Genomic DNA, 6,000 nt, shown 5'->3' with positions numbered 1-6,000 from the left:
GGGTACTTAAATCATTTCCAAGTACTTACATCATTTCCAAGTATCTGATAGGTACTTAAATCATGCTGCAATGGCAACTTATACATGCTAATTTGTACACATCTATTTCTCTTAAAAAAGATACCTAGAAGTAAAAATTCCATACATTCTTTATGCTATTCAAAGAAACTGTCCCACTCAACCATTTGTCTAAAATTTTATGAGTTACTTGAATGTGAGCCAAGTGAAAGCAAGGGTTTTGTTTGTGGCGTGTGAGTTTTTTTGCACAACAAATATTTGTTAAACAAATAACTTGCATTTAGGTATCAAATAACTATGCTTTCTTGCAATGTTTATCTTTGAGGTAATTTCATGAGCTACTTTTTCTCAAGACAGTTTCTTATTTCCTGAATAAAACTAATGCCACAGCATTCTCATGAGCCAGCGAAGGAAGTTTGAGTAGAAACTGGACTAGGAAGCTGGTCAGGAATCCCTGCTCAAGACTATCAGGCCCATTGCCAATGAAGCAGCAATTTTTTTACAGCAGGATTGCTGCAGGTTTGGCTTGCTAATAGATGCCTTCAGTGGGTAACCCATCAGTCTCCCTGACCTACTCATCACCGTCAATAAATTTGGCAGTAGTCATCACTGATAATTGAAGCAGAGTTTGGCAGAAACAAACACAATCCAGTTTAATTGAGGGATCCATTTTAATTGAAGAAGGGACACCAAGGATATAATCTCCAATTTCACCTTGCCTGACCTAAGTAAGAGGTGACATAGTTCATACAGAACTTCAGTTACTTGCCAGATTTCATCTGCCAGTATCATTTATTCTCTATTTTCAAGTTTTAGTTTGCCCATCTGTCAGTCCAAGGAAAAGAAATTGACCTGATAAATGCTATACCTAATTCTATTAGATGTCAGCAAGGGCTAAATAATACCACGAATTGTCATTGAACTGTTTAGATTTCACTTCTTTCTTGATCCAGGCCTCTCCAGGGGAATGGAGCAGTGCTGTCATGAAAAAACGTCATAGTAGAAATTGAGTTTTAAAAATCTTAAACAAATGGCTTAACAAAACAAGGAAAATGCAGACCAGGATTTTTCTCTAAGGGAATACTAAAAATCTACATATTTTTTTCAATGAGTCTGAGATTTGAACTTTGAACTAAATATAATTATGGAATAGATAAACCTTGGAGGAAAAAAGAAGTAGGAGGGAAAAATACATCATATCCTTAAGGCTGTTTTGGAGATTCTTAGGATTACAAAGAATAATCAGTAAGGATAGCAAAGGTTTTGCACACAAGGTCTCGGAGAAAAAAAAGGGGGGGGGGCAAGAATTCTGTGTGAAAACTTAAATATTTTTTCATTCTTATTTATTTCACTTTGTCAATTGGCCAATCAACAGAGGATGAGTATATTATATAGTTCCCTGCCAGACGAGTAATTTAACTTTTTTTTCAAGGTTTGTATTATGCATGTGTTTCTAGTGAGGGAGGCTTTTAGCATTGCAAAAGGGTATTGGCAATGCAAGATCTTATCAGATTGAACAGACCTAGATGATCTCTTCTGTTCCCGGGCTCATTCTTAGACAACCTTCAGCTCTCCGTTTAGATTTTTTATTTATTTATTCATGAGAGACACACAGAGAGGCAGAGACACAGGTAGATAGAGTAGCAGGCTCCTTGCAGGGAGCCCAATGTGGGACCCCATCCCGGGACTCCAGGATCACACCCCATCCCGGGACTCCAGGATCACGCCCTGGGCCAAAGGCAGGCGCTCAATGTCTGAGCCACCCAGGGGTCCCCAGCCCTAAGTTTAGATGCCTTCAATAGTTTGTGTATGTCAATGTGTATTGAGCCCTCGCTTTATGCTTTATAACCCGCAAGTGCTACTGTGTTCTTTTCTCATGATGACTTTATGACTTGGACACCAATATTAACCCCATCTTCGAGTGGGGGAAACTGAGGCATGATGTGTTAAAACCATATGCCCTTGGCTATCACACCGTATGTATGGAATTAAAATACAGGTAGCCTAGGCTCCAAGGCCAACGCTAAACCAGGGTGTGATTAATCCTAGTCCAGGTGATCAGCCTGCCCTTATAGTTCCTAGGGCTTCCCTCATTGTCTTACTTTGAACTCTGCACGGTGGCTGCCTGTTTCCGTGCCTGTCTCTCATGCTAGACTGCAAGCAACTGGAAGGCAGGAATATTTTTTAGGCATAGTTATATTCCCCTGGTGCCTAGCACATTGCCTGCCATGTAATACATGAGCAATAAACATTTTTGAATGAATGAATTTCCTCCTAATGATAGTAAGAGTGAGGAGCCTTGAAAACCAAACTATCTGGGCTCAAATCTCGGCACTGATACTTGCTGCGTGATTATGGGAAAATCATTCATCTCTTCTATGTGTTCGCTCAGGGGTAATAATAGTACCTGCTTCTCAGAGCTGTACAGATTAGGCATCAAAAGTAGGGAGCTTCAGCAGTGCTGCTACCTAGAAAACAATTTAATGATAAAGCCTCACTCACAGATATGTTTCCTGAATGAAGAAAGCACTACATCAACATAAAAGAAGTTCTAAAATACCATTACTAAGAGTCTATTAAGATGCAAAAGGAGATCACATGTTAATAAGTGAAAGAAAAAAAAAATGACATCTTACATAACTGATGAATAGTCTTCACACTTTCGCTCTAGCAGAATTTTGCATACCTGACAAATATCTTTTGCTACACCTTGGGCTTTAGAATCACGATTAGTGACATCAGAAAAAACTACTATAAATCTCCAAGTATTACGACAGGGCCTCCTCGGGATATTACTTCTGACAGTGCATCTCCGAGGGGATCATAAGAATTGCCAGAGAACCTATTAAAAATATAGAGATCCTGGCTCTACTCCCAAAGAGTCTGATTCTTCAGAACTGAAGTGGGACCAAGGAGTTCGCATTTGGGGATTTGTTGTGTTGGTTTTCTTCTTTTTAACCCGGGAGTCACTGATTTAAAAGAGTTCTACACCACTCAGCTGCATTATTCTCTGTTTCCTTCCCTCTTTTTTGATGAATGCCCAGGATAATGAGGCCAAGTTGTGAGATCATCTGGCCACTGACCCCGTCCTGGGTTGTATTTATAATGTTGCTCTTCCCTTGTGCAAGGATTCTCAACCAATCCCACTGAGCGCCTTCTGCTGAAGATTAGTAAATATTGAAAAAATTTTAAATACCATATTAAAAACGTATTAGGAACCTAATATTTAATTTTGTTCTTGATTAAAACTGTGGTTGAGATTATTGACTCAAAAAAAAAAAAAAGACATGTTTTGGTAAACACTGTAGCTTTTCAATTATTTATTTCCACTAAATAACAAAAGATATGAATGTTATTGAGTTGGTCTCAGACATCAACTTATTTTTTCCTTACATTGATTCATTTGCTTATCATAACCCTGTGACGTAAGCATTATTTTGCCATCTTATTGATTAGGAAACCAACATTCAAGGCAATGGAATAACTTGTCCAAGATTGCGGCCAGTGGAAGGGAGAGCTTATGTTCAGGTCCAGATTTCGAATTCCATGTCCAGAGCTGTTTTCCTTTCACTAGACTAACTAATAGGGAGACATTTCTCTCCTCTTCAGTGAAAAATACATTGCACTCAGGTTTTTTTCTAATGTATTATCAATTTTTCATAACATTTTTGGTAATCTCACTTTTTAGTAGACAGTCTTTTTTGTTCGAATCACTCCACAGCCCCCACAGTGAGTAGGCAGTGAAAACTGGCAGCACAGTCCACAGTCTGATTTAGTCAAACACCAATCCACTTGTAAAAGTCCTTGGAAAAGAAAAAAATGTCTTTAACGTTTTGCCAACCAGTAGAGAGGAGGCTGGCTTGAAGGTTATATGAGCTTTCTTCCCACAGTTCAGAACATTCTACTTCACAGCTTCAAACACCATTATATATTTTTTTCTCTTGTTTGATCACTTTTAATACACATGCAGATGAATTTTTTCCCCATAAAACACATAAAACCGCTGAGTAGCTCTCCAGGTGGCCGTGGGTTGCATGAAACCTGGCATCTTGGGTTAAGCGGCCTTCTCACCTGACTCAGGATGCTGTCACCAGAAGGGGAATATTTCCAGAAACTGACCAGGCAGTTTCTCTCATGACAGCCACTGCTCCTCCACACCTGCTTCAAGCCCTCTACCACTCCCCATTTAGGAAGTCTCTTGGCTGAACAGACTGAAAAAAATGCCCTCAAAATATATGACTAAGCACTTCCGACCCATATCATAAAATCTAGATGGCATGAGGTGGCTTAGTGACAAAAGTTCTTCTCCAGCCTCGTCCCATGTTTCGTTTTCATTCATTCATTTATGCACTCATCTCATTTGTTCATTCAACACATGCTTTTTCTCATTTTAAATTCCAGTGTAGTTGATATACAATGTTATACTAATTTCAGTTGTACAATATGGTGCTTCAACAGTTCCGTGCACTCGTGGGCTCATCACGACTAGTGCACTCCTTACTCTCCATCACCGCTTTCACCCATTACCCTCAAACACATGTTTTATAAAAGGCCGCTGTGTGTCAAGCATACACCCCAGGATGGATAATTCAGTACTTAACTCTCTGCCCTGAAGAAGCTGACCAAGAGAAGACTCATCACGGCAGCCTGATTGATCCAATAACAATGCCTGAGCATTCTTGTGGAGGCACAGTGGAGGTTCCTCTACCCCAGCCTGGGGCTGGAGGCAGAGGGGTTGCTGGACAAATGGAAGCTTCCCAAAGAGGATACTCCTTAGTTGGTTCTGGTAGGATGTGTGTGAGTAATCAGAGTGAGGTGAGAGAGAGGAGTAGAATAGGACTCGAGGAAGGGTATTCTAGACAATAAAACTTCATGAGTAAAGACTTTGCAGAAGGAAACTCACGTGTGCATGTGCATCTGTGTGTGGCAGTATGTGTGAGCGTGGGGGTATGAGTGTGTATGTGTCTGGGTGTATGTATGTGAGTGTGTGTGAGATAGTTACTGAAGTTGGTTCATTGTGTCATCAGGGGGCAAAACACAAAAAATATAGAATAGAGGGATATATTCACAGCTGCCATTTACTTCTATTTACTTCTATTTACTGATTGGAAATCCCAAGCTATCCCAAGATGTACCAACTTCCTAAAGCCTGAAAGTAACGAACCACACTACTCAAAATCCTTGGCAACTCTTAACCAAAGACCTGTCCTCTGGGCTTTTGTTTCTTAAGTTGTGAAGTGAAAAAAAGATGGGACTTGGAGTGATGGAGTGTGAAGGTTCTAAGATTAACTGTCTGAGTCTGGATCCGAACTGTTGTTGATGAGTTCTGTAAACTGAGACCAATGACTTCAACTCTCTGCGCCTCTGTTTCTTTGCTTGTAATATGAAGAAGATAATGAGTTCTATCTCGAAGCTCTTTTGTTCATGAAATACTCAAGAAGAACTTATATCCTTACCTGGCACAAAAGAAGCACTCGGTGAATTTTAATTATCAGTATAGTTACTATTATCATAAAGAGACTCATTTTGGAATCTAATATTCTAGAACTCTTTAGTGTTCTAGGATATTTACTGCTCAATTCACACTTTAATAAGGTTTCACACAGGTTTAAACAAAGAAACCGACTTTTAGGGTTAGAGTGTCCTGTATCTACCAAGTTTAGCTATGCAAACGTTTTGTGTCTCTCTTTTCTCGTATTTAAATTTTTAAGTGTAATTCATACACTTTCATACACTTCTACAACCAAATTCACCCATTTGAACCCAAGTTCACCCACGACAACTCTGTCACAACAGTGATGGTAACACTACAGTTCCCAATACCTACGTGTCATTTGTATAGTTATTCTCGGGATTAAACAATGAAGAAGCATTAGAGGACCCCAGAACATATGGTACAGGTATCTGATACACATATTGAAATAAATATTAATTCCGTTACCCATTTATGCAAATATAAATGCTTAGTATTTAAAGGAGAGA

The 6,000-nt window shown here is 39.4% G+C and overlaps 1 long non-coding RNA gene across 1 annotated transcript; it reads right to left on the bottom strand.

Annotated features, from left to right (window-relative positions):
- Window positions 1-691: 691 nt before the first annotated feature.
- On the bottom strand, window positions 692-5,352 carry LOC111093166. The gene is made up of 3 exons (XR_005380898.1): window positions 3,700-5,352; window positions 2,426-2,486; window positions 692-996 (listed from the first exon to the last, which is right to left on the bottom strand). It is a non-coding gene; the product is annotated as an uncharacterized LOC111093166 (long non-coding RNA).
- Between the last annotated feature and the right edge of the window lie 648 nt (window positions 5,353-6,000).

The sequence above is a fragment of the Canis lupus genome, chromosome 29 (genome assembly GCF_011100685.1).
Source record: "Canis lupus familiaris isolate Mischka breed German Shepherd chromosome 29, alternate assembly UU_Cfam_GSD_1.0, whole genome shotgun sequence".
Lineage (NCBI taxonomy): Eukaryota > Metazoa > Chordata > Mammalia > Carnivora > Canidae > Canis > Canis lupus.
The sequence above is the reverse complement of the archived record's forward strand: the minus strand, read 5'-3'. Positions and strand labels throughout refer to the sequence as shown.